This window comes from Vicia villosa, linkage group LG1 (genome assembly GCF_029867415.1).
Source record: "Vicia villosa cultivar HV-30 ecotype Madison, WI linkage group LG1, Vvil1.0, whole genome shotgun sequence".
Classification (NCBI taxonomy): Eukaryota; Viridiplantae; Streptophyta; class Magnoliopsida; order Fabales; family Fabaceae; genus Vicia; species Vicia villosa.
The window spans coordinates 178,149,284-178,164,019 of record NC_081180.1 but is presented as its reverse complement, the minus strand read 5'-3'; positions in this window follow the sequence as shown (position 1 = coordinate 178,164,019).

The window sequence follows — 14,736 nt, the reverse complement described above, 5'->3', positions numbered from 1 at the left end:
ACTCAATCCAGAGTTGACGGTTATCCTTTGTTCAATCCAGAATTGATCATTCCTTTTCCCACTCAACCCAGAGTTGACGGTCATCTCTAATTGTTCATTTTTCCCGCTCAACCCAGAGTTGACGGTTACTTTTTATTCAACCCAGAGTTGACGGTTACCTTTTATTCAACCCAGAGTTGACGGTTATCTTATTTCTTTCCCACTCAACCCAGAGTTGACGGTCATCCTCTATTCAATCCAGAGTTGATTCCTTCCTTCTCAACCCAGAGTTGACTTCCCTTTATTCTTCGACCCAGAGTTGATCCTTGTCTTTCTTTCCCACTCAACCCAGAGTTGACGGTTATCTTTTCTTATCTCCCACTCAACCCAGAGTTGACGGTTATCTTTTCTTCCTTGCCCTCTCAACCCTGAGTTGACGGTTATTTCTTTTTCGACCCAGAGTTGATTCCTTCCTTCTCAACCCAGAGTTGACTTCCCTTTATTCTTCGACCTAGAGTTGACTCACTTTTCTTTCTCAACCCAGAGTTGACATTATTTCATTTCTAACTCAAAGTTAATTTGTTAAACCCAGAGTTGACGGTCATCATATGTCTTTCCCCCTCAACCCAGAGTTGACGGTTATGTCTTGCCTTTTCCCACTCAACCCAGAGTTGACGGTTATTTCTTATTTCCTTTTCCCACTCAACCCAGAGTTGACGGTTATCTTTTGTCTTTTCCCACTCAACCCAGAGTTGACGGTTATCCTTTGTTCAATCCAGAATTGATTATCCTTTTCCCACTCAACCCAGAGTTGACGGTTATTCTTATTTCAACTCAGAGTTGATCATTTCCTTTTCCCACTCAACCCAGAGTTGACGGTTATCTTTTGTCTTTTCCCACTCAACCCAGAGTTGACGGTTATCCTTTGTTCAATCCAGAATTGATTATCCTTTTCCCACTCAACCCAGAGTTGACGGTTATCCTTATTTCAACTCAGAGTTGATCATTTCCTTTTCCCACTCAACCCAGAGGTGAAGGTTATCTTTTGTCTTTTCCCACTCAACCCAGAGTTGACGTTCATCCTTTGTTACTCAATCCAGAATTGATTCCTTTTCCCACTCAACCCAGAGTTGACGGTTATTTTATTTCTCTTTCCCATTCAACCTAGAGTTGACGGTTATCCTTTATTCAACCCAGAGTTGATCCTTGTCTTTCTTTCCCACTCAACCCAGAGTTGACGGTTATCTTTTATTCAATCCAGAATTGACTTCTCTTTCCCACTCAACCCAGAGTTGACGGTTATCCTTTATCCTTTTTCCCACTCAACCCAGAGTTGACGGTTATCTTTTATTCAACCCAGAGTTGATCCTTGTCTTTCTTTCCCACTCAACCCAGAGTTGACGGTTATCTCTTTCTTTCCCACTCCAGAGTTGATCCTTGTCTTTCTTTCCCACTCAACCCAGAGTTGACGGTTATCTTTTATTCAACCCAGAGTCGATCCTTGTCTTTCTTTCCCACTCAACCCAGAGTTGACGGTTATCTTTTCTTATCTCCCACTCAACCTAGAGTTGACGGTTATCTTTTCTTCCTTGCCCTCTCAACCCAGAGTTGACGGTTATTTCTTTTTCGACCCAGAGTTGATTCCTTCCTTCTCAACCCAGAGTTGACTTCCCTTTATTCTTCGACCTAGAGTTGACTCACTTTTCTTTCTCAACCCAGAGTTGACATTATTTCATTTCTAACTCAGAGTTAATTTGTTCAATCCAGAGTTGATACATTCTTCCCCAGTGGAATTAAAATCCTTTATCCCCAATGGACCCCATCTTTCATCAGGCAAATTTTCAGGTTCTCTTGATATTTAATCTTCTTCTACCTTGAATGATCGAAAGGCTAGCGCCAATCTCACCTTCAGGTTTAAGACAATTAAATAGGGGCAGCTGTTGCACCCCAAAATTTGCCCATCTAATTTTATTTCTAACCGACTTCCTTACCCTATCTCTGGTCGCAAGACCTTTTCTTATCCATTCTTTATTCCAGGTTTTCTGATATTCCTTTCCCTCTTTGGGATAAATATATTGGTAGCGACTCTGTTCATTTTCGCGAGCGTGCGACAAGCGTGAACAAGGCTCGAGGTAGTTGACAAAAGCGTGAAACATTAAATGCAAAGCTGTACGGAATACGCAAAGCATTAAATGCGCCCAACGGTCATCTTCTCAAACGCCTATAAATATGAAGTTCTGATGAGAAGCAAGGTTGACGATTTTAACACCAATTCTGAAAGACTTGCTGAAACGCTGTTCAAATCCAAAGCTCAGAAACTTCATCTTCATCAAAGCTCACTACATTGCTATTGTAATATATTAGTGAGATTAAGCTTAAACGTTAAGAGAAATATCACTGTTGTGATTATAGCTTTTCAGAAGCATTTGTAATACTCTTAGAATTGATTACATTAATTTGTAAGTAACTAGAGTGATCAAGTGTTGATCAGGATACTCTAGGAAGTCTTAGCTTGTGTCTAAGTAGTTGTAATTAGAGTGATCACGTGGTGGTCAGGATACTCTAAGAAAGTCTTAGCTTGTGTCTAAGCATTTGTTCCTGGAGTGATCAGGTTGTGATCAGGATACTCTAGAAGACTTAGTCGCGGACTAAGTGGAAAACCATTGTAATCTGTTGCGATTAGTGGATTAAATCCTCAGGTGAGGTAAATCACTCCGTGGGGGTGGACTGGAGTAGTTTAGTTAACAACGAGCCAGGATAAAAATAACTGTGCATATTGTTTTTATCGTTCAAGTTTTTAGACTACACTTATTCAAACCCCCCCTTTCTAAGTGTTTTTCTATCCTTCAATTGGCATCAGAGCGCCGGTTCTAAGGTGCAAGCACTTAACCGTGTTTAGAAAAGATTCAGGAAGAGAAAAACGCTTCAGTAAAAGATGGCTGGTGAATCTCAATCAAATCCAACTGCATCTACATCTGGCTCTGCTGAGCAATACAATGGTAACAATGGTTATACTAGACCACCAGTATTTGATGGTGAAAACTTTGAATACTGGAAAGATAAACTGGAAAGTTACTTTCTTGGTCTAGATGCTGATCTATGGGATCTTCTGTTGGATGGTTACAAACATCCTGTTAAAGATACTGGTGTAAGGCTCACAAGAAGCGAAATGAATGATGATCAAAAGAAAGATTTCAAGAATCATCACAAATGCAGGACTGTTTTGCTGAATGCTATCTCTCATGCTGAGTATGAGAAGATATCTAACAGGGAAACGGCCCATGACATATATGAGTCCTTGAAGATGACTCATGAAGGAAATGCTCAAGTCAAGGAGACCAAAGCTCTTGCACTAATCCAGAAGTATGAAGCCTTCAAGATGGAGGATGATGAAGACATTGAAATGATGTTTTCAAGATTTCAAACTCTGACTGATGGATTAAGAGTTCTGGACAAAGGCTACACCAAGGCTGATCATGTAAAGAAGATCATCAGAAGCTTACCCAGAAGATGGGGTCCAATGGTGACTGCATTCAAGATTGCCAAGAATCTGAATGAAGTTTCTTTGGAAGAGCTCATCAGTGCCTTGAGAAGCCATGAAATTGAGCTGGACGCAAACGAGCCTCAGAAGAAAGGTAAGTCTATTGCATTAAAATCTAATATTAAAAAATGCACTAACGCTTTTCAGGCCAGAGAAGAAGATCTTGAAGAATCAGAATCTGAAGAAGAAGATGAACTGTCCATGATCTCCAGAAGGGTAAACCAACTCTGGAAGAGCAAGCAAAGGAAGTTCAGAGGCTTCAGAAGTTCAAAGAAATTTGAACGAGGAGAATCTTCTGATGACAGAAGATCTGACAAGAAGAAGGTTGTCTGCTATGAGTGCAATGAGCCTGGACATTACAAGAATGAGTGTCCGAAACTTCAGAAGGAGAATCCCAAGAAGAAGTTTCACAAGAAGAAAGGCCTTATGGCAACATGGGATGATTCTGAATCAGAATCAGGATCAGACTCTGAAGGAGAGCAGGCAAACTTTGCGCTGATGGCGACAGAAGATGATGGATCAGAATCTACATCAGAATCAGATTCTGAAGAGGTATTTTCTGAACTATCTAGAGAAGAGTTAGTTTCCAGTCTAACAGAGCTTCTTGAATTAAAAGCTCATCTTAGTATCAAATACAAAAAGCTGAAAAAGCAATTTGAATTTGAAACTAAGAAGCTTGAGTTGGAAAATTCTGAATTAAAAGAAAAAGTTTTAAAATTATCCAATAATGTTGGATCTCCTTCTGATTCAGAAAAATCCACTCCTAGTCTGAATCATATTCTGAAAGAATATGATTTAAGTTTCAGGAAGTTCTTATCTAGAAGTATTGGCAGAAGTCAGCTAGCTTCTATGATATATGCTGTGTCTGGGAACAAAAGAGTTGGCATTGGTTATGAGGGTGAAATCCCATACAAGCTTGAATCTGTGGATGATATGAAAATATCATACAAGCCTCTGTATAACCAATTTAAATTTGGCCACTCCCATGATATTAAGCACACATCACATGCACAAAGTTTTCACATAACACACACCAAGAAGCATGTGACACAACCTAAGAAATATCATGGAACTCAGAATAAGAAGTATCATGCTGTTCCTCCTGCTAAATATTTTGCTAAACCCAAGTTCAATCAGAACTTGAGGAGAACTAACAAGAAAGGACCCAAGAAATTGTGGGTACCTAAGGAGAAGATAATTTCTGTTGCAAATATCCTTGGCGGCAAAGAGGACAGAAAGCAAAATGTCATGGTACCTGGATTCTGGATGCTCGCGACACATGACGGGAAGAAGGTCTACATTCCAAGACCTGGTGCTTAAACCAGGTGGTGAAGTCAAGTTTGGAGGAGATCAGAAGGGCAAAATCATTGGCTCTAGAACCATAAGTCTTGGTAACTCTCCTTCCATAACTAATGTACTTCTTGTAGAAGGATTAACGCATAACTTATTGTCCATAAGTCAATTAAGTGACAATGGTTATGATATAATCTTCAATCAAAAGTCATGCAAGGCTGTAAGTCAGAAGGATGGCTCAATCCTATTTACAGGCAAGAGGAAGAACAACATTTATAAGATTGATCTTTCTGATCTTGAGAAGCAGAAGGTGACATGTCTTATGTCTGTTTCTGAAGAGCAATGGGTCTGGCACAGAAGATTAGGTCATGCTAGTTTGAGAAAGATTTCTCAGATTAACAAACTAAATCTGGTCAGAGGACTCCCAAATCTGAAATACAAATCAGATGCTTTTTGTGAAGCATGTTAGAAGGGCAAGTTCTCCAGACCTGCATTCAAGTCTAAGAATGTTGTTTCTACCTCAAGGCCGTTAGAACTCTTGCACATTGATCTGTTTGGCCCAGTCAAAACAGCATCTGTCAGAGGGAAGAAATATGGATTAGTCATCGTTGATGATTATAGCCGCTGGACATGGGTAAAGTTCTTGAAACACAAGGATGAGTCTCATTCAGTGTTCTTTGATTTCTGCACTCAGATTCAATCTGAGAAAGAGTGTAAAATCATAAAGGTCAGAAGTGATCATGGTGGTGAATTTGAGAACAGATTCTTTGAGGAGTTCTTCAAAGAAAATGGTATTGCCCATGATTTCTCTTGCCCCAAACTCCACAGCAAAATGGAGTTGTAGAGCGAAAGAATAGGACTCTACAAGAAATGGCCAGAACCATGATAAATGAAACCAATATGGCTAAGCATTTCTGGGCAGAAGCAATTAACACTACATGTTATATTCATAATAGAATCTCTATCAGACCTATTCTAAATAAGACTCCTTATGAATTGTGGAAGAACAGAAAGCCCAACATTTCATATTTCCATCCTTTTGGATGTGTATGTTTTATTCTGAATACTAAAGATCATCTTGGTAAGTTTGATTCTAAAGCGCAAAAGTGTTTCCTTCTTGGATATTCTGAACGCTCTAAAGGCTACAGAGTATACAATACTGAAACATTGATTGTAGAAGAATCAATCAATATTAGGTTTGATGATAAGCCTGGTCTTGAAAAACCAAAGCAGTTTGAGAATTTTGCAGATTTTGATATTGATATATCAGAAGTTGAAGAATCAAGAAGCAAAGCTGCAGAAGCTGGCAGTCTCAGAAGCAATGGATCAGAAGATCAAGTTGCTGCATCTTTAGAGAATCTGAGAATTTCTGAAGAACCAACAGTCAGAAGATCACCTAGACTTGCCTTAGCTCATTCAGAAGATGTGATCCTTGGAAAGAAAGATGATCCCATCAGAACAAGGGCATTCCTTAAGAACAATGCAGAATGTCAATTAGGTCTTGTTTCTTTGATCGAGCCAACTTCTGTTGATCAAGCTCTAGAAGATCCAGACTGGATAATTGCCATGCAAGAAGAACTAAATCAGTTTACAAGGAATGATGTATGGGACTTGGTTCCTAGACCAAAAGGATTTAACATCATCGGTACTAAGTGGGTTTTCAGAAACAAGCTAAGTGAGAAAGGTGAAGTGGTAAGAAACAAAGCCAGACTGGTTGCTCAGGGTTATAGTCAGCAAGAAGGGATTGATTATACAGAAACCTTTGCACCAGTGGCCAGGTTAGAATCTATTCGTCTATTAATTTCTTTTGCCACTCAACACAACATCACTCTTTATCAGATGGATGTCAAGAGTGCCTTCTTAAATGGTTATATAGATGAAGAAGTTTATGTTCACCAACCTCCTGGTTTTGAAGACCCCATGTCTCCAAATCATGTTTTCAAATTAAAGAAATCATTATACGGATTGAAACAAGCTCCCAGAGGTTGGTATGAACGTTTGAGTTCTTTCCTTCTGGAAAATGATTTCACTAGAGGAAAAGTGGACACTACTCTCTTTTGTAAAACATTTAAAAAGGATATTTTAATTTGTCAAATATATGTTGATGATATTATCTTTGGAACATCTAATGCTACACTTGGAAAGGAGTTTGCTGAGTCTATGCAGGCTGAATTTGAAATGAGCATGATGGGAGAACTCAAGTATTTCCTTGGGATTCAAATCAACCAAACTTCCGATGGAACCTATGTTCATCAAACGAAGTATGTGAAAGAACTTCTGAAGAAGTTTAATCTTTCTGAAAGCAAAGAAGCCAAAACTCCTATGCATCCAACATGTGTACTGGGTAAGGATGAGGTAAGTAAGAAGGTTGATCAGAAGTTGTACAGAGGTATGATTGGATCTCTTCTATATCTAACTGCTTCTAGACCTGACATTCTCTTTAGTGTTTGTTTGTGTGCTCGATTCCAATCAGATCCAAGAGAATCTCATTTAACAGCGGTTAAGAGAATTCTAAGGTATCTGAAAGGTACTACTAATGTTGGTTTAGTTTACAGAAGATCTAAAGAATACAACTTAGTAGGATTCTGTGATGCTGACTATGCTGGAGATAGAATAGAAAGAAAGAGCACTTCTGGAAGTTGTCAATTTCTTGGAAGTCATCTAATCTCATGGTACAGCAAGAAGCAAGCTACTATTGCCCTCTCAACAACAGAAGCAGAATATGTTGCTGCTGCTGGTTGTAGCACACAAATGCTCTGGATGAGAAGTCAGCTGGAAGATTATCGGATATATGAGAGTAACATTCCTATTTTCTGTGATAATACTTCTGCTATATGTTTATCTAAGAATCCTATTTTACATTCAAAAGCTAAACATATTGAGATTAAACATCATTTCATAAGGGACTTTGTTCAGAAGGGTGTTATATCTTTAAACTTTGTGGATACAGACCATCAATGGGCTGATATCTTTACAAAACCCCTTGCTGAAGATAGGTTTAAGTTCATTCTGAAGAATATCAGTATGGATTTATGCCCAGAATGAGAAAATGAAAAGATCTTATGTATGAGTATCTTCTGAAATGAAATTGGATTTTTGTTTATAAGAAGTTCTGATTGAAATCAATTAGAAATTGTGATTCAGTTATTACTAACGTTTCATTGTCTAAGTTGATTCAGAATCTCTTTAAAAGCAAAACAGCTGTAACTGGCTATCCAGATGGTAAACACGTGTTCACTATTTCTGGACAAGCGTGCGTGCAGTTGAGGGGACGTCTACTTAGGTAACTGTGCAAATCTCGTCTTTTGTCATTATTATCTCTCCTCACGTCATGTTACATTAAATGCCATTCATCATTTCTTTTATTATCCGTCTTTTCGTTTTTATATCCGTCAAACGTTTCCCTTCCCTAGAACGTTTTCCTTCCCCACATTCCCTCTATTTATTTCTCCATTTCTTTGCATTCTTCAATCAATCTTTGCGCTCTCTCTCTCATTCTCTCATTTTTCTATGAATATCTTTTGCGTAAACCCTAGTTCATTCTTCATCGATCTACCGTTCATCATGAATCTTTCGCCTAGTTCCCTTCATCAAAACTTTAAACCAGTTGAAGAAACTAAGTCTCAAAAGGGGCTGATCTATTTGAATAGAACGGATGGAAGGGTTAATAGGTTACAGGATGAGAAACATATCTCGGGATGGCATTCCAAGTTTTTCTCAAGTCAGATCTCTTCTTTGAATGCTGTAATCAACATTTGTCCAAAGGAAGAAGACTTTCTTGAGATATTGGATGAAGTTTGGTTCCAATAAGGACTTAACTTCTATGTTAAGGGAAAGCCCATCTGAGAATACGCTCTCTCCTGGTGAACTGTTCTCAGTTCCTCCCTTGTATTCATTTACTTCTTTCTCTGGGAGCTGCTCAGGCATGCAGAGTTTCAAGATTTGATGGCCAAGCAAGAGCAAGAACAACGCTGGGACTCATGATGTGCTGGCTTAGATTAGGACTAGGCTAGGGTTGTAGTCTTTGTGTCCTTGTAGTTTTCCTTGTTTGTTGCACTTGTGTATCAGCATACATCTTTTGTAATCCTGCTTGGTTAATCAATGAAAAGCTTATTCTGCATAACTCTTGTACTTCTGCTTTTTATCAATGATTATTTGTTTTCTTTCCTTTTGTCTCTTGCTTTACATCTGAATCTTTTATGCTTTTTGATGTTATGACAAAAAGGGGGAGAAAATATATGATAAATGATCTGATTAATATTATCAGTTACCGAGTAAAAAGGCTCCACATTTACTAACAGAACTTGCAAAGTTCTATGTTTTTAAGTTGTGTTGTTGCAGGAATCGAAGATTCAAGATCAACATAAGAAGCAACAAGATGAATCAAGTTCTTGGATTCTTGAAGCAAGCTGAGTGCTAGGAAGCTTCAGAATCAGAAGCAAGAAGGAAGAATAATCAGAAATAGCTCTTGGATTCTTGAAGCAAGCTGAGTGCTAGGAAGCTTCAGAATCAGAAGCAAGAAGGAAGAATGATCAGAAATTCTGATAATAGAATATGATCCAAATCATTGTCTATTTGCTCTGATACATTATCTATTGGATCTGATATATTCTATATGGCTTATATGGCTCTGATACATATTTTGTGTTCTGATACACATTTTATGTTCTAACTCATTCATGCTGACTTTTGTCGTTTAGTTTTGTTCTGTAACATTTCAGGATGTAGAGATGCTCTGATGATGCTCTGGTACATTCAACAATGTTCAGATACAATCTAGCATGAAGTGATGTAAGAAGAAATTCAAAGCTCTGAAGCTATCCGAGGGAAGCAGAAATCAGAAGCTGTGAATGTTCTAAAGATCCAGAAAACTCAAGTTCGGAAGCTGTCCTAAATGGAAGCATGAATCAGAAGCTGTGAATGTTCTGAAGATCAAAGAAATTCAAGTTCTGAAGCTGTCCTAAATGGAAGCAGGAATCAGAAGCTGTGAATGTTCTGAAGATCAAAGAAATTCAAGTTCTGAAGCTGTCCTAAATGGAAGCAGGAATCAGAAGCTGTGAGTGTTCTAGGGATCTAAAGTAATTCAAGTTCTGAAGCTATCCAATGGAAGCAGAAGTCAGAAGCTATGAATTTTCAAAAGACAGAAGCTTATGTGATCGTCTCTACCGAAATAATCAGGGAAGTCTTTTATTATTAAAGTTCTTCGAGTATTTATTTCAGGGGGAGATTATTCATCTCAGGGGGAGATTGTTAATCTCAGGGGGAGACATATTCACATGCTTATGCTATAGCTGTGTAATTTGTCTTTAGCCGTCTGCTCTTTCTGATCGCAAATTCATATTATTTATATATGTTTTTGTCATCATCAAAAAGGGGGAGATTGTTAGAACAAGATTTGATCTGATCAATATTCTTAGTTTTGATGATAACAAGGATATGAATTTTGTGTGAGATAATGTGGTACTCTAATACATTGCAATTTCCCTTTCAGGAAATATATAAAGAGTATGCACAAATCAGCGCTCAGAAGCTTTGTCTCGGAAGGTTCAGCATGCAACATCAGAACATGGTCTGGCAAGACATCAAAAGATGGTCAAGGCAGAATCAGAACATGGGTCTATGGAAGCATCAGAAGAACTTGAGATCAGAAGCAGAAGCACTGAAGTTCTCATGGTATCACGCTCAGAAGCACTTCAAGGTCAGAAGACAAGAAGATGCTATGCACCAAGCTGTTTTACTCTGATGATATTCAAATATTATATTCAAACATCAGATCAGAAGAACGTATAGGTGGCAGGCTACGCTGACTGACAAAAGGTACGTTGGAAGCTATTAAAGGCAACGTCAGTAGACACAGCGTGAACAAGGCTCGAGGTAGTTGACAAAAGCGTGAAACATTAAATGCAAAGCTGTACGGAATACGCAAAGCATTAAATGCGCCCAACGGTCATCTTCTCAAACGCCTATAAATATGAAGTTCTGATGAGGAGCAAGGTTGACGATTTTAACACCAATTCTGAAAGACTTGCTGAAACGCTGTTCAAATCCAAAGCTCAGAAACATCATCTTCATCAAAGCTCACTACATTGCTGTTGTAATATATTAGTGAGATTAAGCTTAAACGTTAAGAGAAATATCACTGTTGTGATTATAGCTTTTCAGAAGCATTTGTAATACTCTTAGAATTGATTACATTAATTTGTAAGTAACTAGAGTGATCAAGTGTTGATCAGGATACTCTAGGAAGTCTTAGCTTGTGTCTAAGCAGTTGTAATTAGAGTGATCACGTGGTGGTCAGGATACTCTAAGAAAGTCTTAGCTTGTGTCTAAGCATTTGTTCCTGGAGTGATCAGGTTGTGATCAGGATACTCTAGAAGACTTAGTCGCGGACTAAGTGGAAAACCATTGTAATCTGTTGCGATTAGTGGATTAAATCCTCAGGTGAGGTAAATCACTCCGTGGGGGTGGACTGGAGTAGTTTAGTTAACAACGAACCAGGATAAAAATAACTGTGCATATTGTTTTTATCGTTCAAGTTTTTAGACTACACTTATTCAAACCCCCCCTTTCTAAGTGTTTTTCTATCCTTCACTTCTCGCCTTGATAAACATGATGAAGCACATGAAGAGTTTAGGACTTTCATGAAGAAGCAAACTGAAAGCACTTTTGGGATTCACAACATGCTGGCCAAGATCATGTCTAAGCTAGGCTAGTCGTAGTCTTTTGAGTCTTAGTTGTCTCTTTTTCTTGCATCTGTTTTCTTGCATTGTTTCTTGTATCTTCTGATAATTCTTCTGATGAAATCAATGAAAATTATCTTCTTCTCTCACATTGTTTGTTTTTTTCATCTGAATCTTTTATGTTTTTTTATGTTATGACAAAAAGGGGGAGAAAATGTGATAAATGATCTGATTTATATTATCAGTTGCTGGGAGTAAGTCTCCACATGTCTAACAGAATTTGCAATTTCTATGTCCTTGAGTTTTTTGCAGGATTGAAGACATTCTAAAAAGCTCAACATGCGAAGCAAAGACATGGGGAAAAGCAATTCTATATAGAAACATGCTCATGGGATTTGAAGCAAGCTTAGTGCTGTGAAGCTTGAAGATCAGAAGCAAGAAGGAAGAATGTTCTGATATTCTTGTAATAAAATATGCTCCAACACATTCTTATCCCTTATATGTTCTGATACATTTTTTGTGCTCTGATACATACTATATGTTCTGATACATATTTTATGTTCTGATTCATTCATGCCTTGACTTTTGTCGTTTAGTTTGTTCTGAAACATTTCAGGATGTAGAGATGCTCTGATGATGCTCAGGTACATCCAACAATGTTCTGATACAATCTAGCATGCAATGATTCAAGAAGAAATTCAAAGCTCTGAAGCTGTCCTATGGAAGCAAGAAGCAGAAGCTCTGAATGTTCTGAAGTTCTAAGCATATGTGATCGTCTCAACTGAAATGGAAAATACTCAGGGAAGTCCTTTATTTATAAATTTCTTCCAGTATTTATTTCAGGGGGAGATTATTTATCTCAGGGGGAGATTATTAATCTCAGGGGGAGACATATTCACACACTATGTTTATATGCTTATGCTATAACTGTGTAATTGTCTCTAGCCGTCTGATATTCTGATTGCAAATTCATATCATTTATATATGTTTTTGTCATCATCAAAAAGAGGGAGACTGTTAGAACAAGATTTGTTCTGATCAATATTCTTAGTTTTGATGATAAAAATGTATATGAATTTTGCTTGAGATAATGTGGTACTCTAATCCTATGCAATTTCCATTTCAGGAAACATATAAAGAGTATGCACAAAATCAGCGCAAGAAGCACTGACTCAGAAGGTTCAAGTATGCAACATCAGAACATGCTCTCGCAAGACATCAGAAGATGGTCAAGCAGAATCAGAACATGGTCTATTGAAGCATCAGAAGAACTTGAGATCAGAAGCAGAAGCACTGAAGTTCTCATGGTATCACGCTAAAAGCACTTCAAGGTCAGAAGACAAGAAGATGCTCTGCACCAAGCTGTTTGACTCTGATGATATTCAAACGTTGTTTATACAAACATCAGATCAGAAGCAAGTACAAGATGGCAGGTTACGCTGACTGACAAAAGGAACGTTAGAAGCTATTAAAGGCAACGTCAGTTAAAGCAGGAAAAGCAAGGCTCGAGGTAGTTGACAAAAGAGTGAAACATTAAATGCAATGCTGTACGGATCACGCAACGCATTAAATGCTCCCAATGGTTATCTTCTCAAACGCCTATAAATAGAAGTTCTGATGAGAAGTTGAACACAACACTTTGCGCAAATATACAGAAATGCTGTCAAATTCAAAAAGCTCTCAAACTTCATCTTCAACCTTACTTCATTACTATTGTAATATCTTAGTGAGATTAAGCTTAAACTTTAAGAGAAATATCACAGTTGTGATTATAGCTTTTAAGAAGCATTGTAATACTCTTGTAAGAATTTGTTTACATTCATTTGTAAAGAACTAGAGGAGATCAAGTTGTGATCAGATTCTCTAGAAAGTCTTAGAGGGTATCTAAGCATTGTGTTCCTAGAGTGATCAGGTTGTGATCAGAATACTCTAGAAGACTTAGAGTTTATCGAAGTGGAAAAACATTGTAATCTTGTGTGATTAGTGGATTAAATCCTCAGGTGAGGTAAATCACTCTAAGGGGTGGACTGGAGTAGTTTCGTTAACAACGAACCGGGATAAAAATATTGTGTTCATTGTTTTTATCTTAAGAGTTTTTAAAGTCACACTTATTCAAACCCCCCTTTCTAAGTGTTTTTCTATCCTTCATCCTCCACTTCAAGGGACCATACAATATGAACATTATTTTTTCAAACACTCTTCTGCTTTTACCACAACCAGAATTTATCCCTTACGGATCTCATCCAGAAACAGACAGGATGCCTGCTCGGATACCAATTGAAATTCCGGTATGACAGACTCGGATGTCAATTCTGATGTCAAGACATCAGATCTGTTATTAATGTAGCACAAGCAGAATACAAGGATCCCTCATTATTTGATTACTCTTAGGAAAGAGTCAATGAGACCTGGGATCACACATGTTCAGCATACATAACCAGATTATAATATTACGTGGTTTTGTATAGGAACAACTAACACTTCTGAACCTGATGTTATAGACAAAGTCATAACATTCATAACTGAACAAACAATGCAGAAGAATAATAACAGTTAATTGTAAACCCAGTTCGGTCTAACCAACTAGTATGGGGGTTACCAAGCCAGGAAGAAGATTCCACTATCATTAGTACTATTTTATATAAACAACCTCTGGTTTACAAATAAACAACCTCTGGTTCACCTAGTCACTACCCAATGCAATCTCTATCTCAGAACTCCATCCAAGATAAGAAAACCTCTGCTCACTCCCTGGTGATACCTAACTGTTACAACCCTGCAACAACTATTTACACAATTAACAATGACACATACTTGATCTGCTTCACAGCTTCAATCAAGCTTACAATACGCAACTCTTACCTACAGGTTTCGAGTGAGGACAATCACTTCTCTAACCTAAAGGTTTCGAGAAGGACAAATCAGTGACCTTCCCACAAACCGGGAGGTTCACCTACACGGCTAACCCTAATGGTTACATCTTGATAATACTTGGCTAGCTTACAAAACTAGGTTACAAAGTTTCCTATTTATAACCTGATCCCAATTGGACTTGGGTTTACAAATCGCAGCACTCTAGCTGTTACAAATCACAGAAAATATTCTGCTACAAGTAAGGTCTTTTAATCCTGAGTTTCCTAATTTAGAAACTGCTGAATCTTCAATCTTCTGATCTAATTCTTCCTGAATCTTCAATCTTAAATCTTCTGATCTGATTCTTCAATTATTCTTTTGACCTTTAAA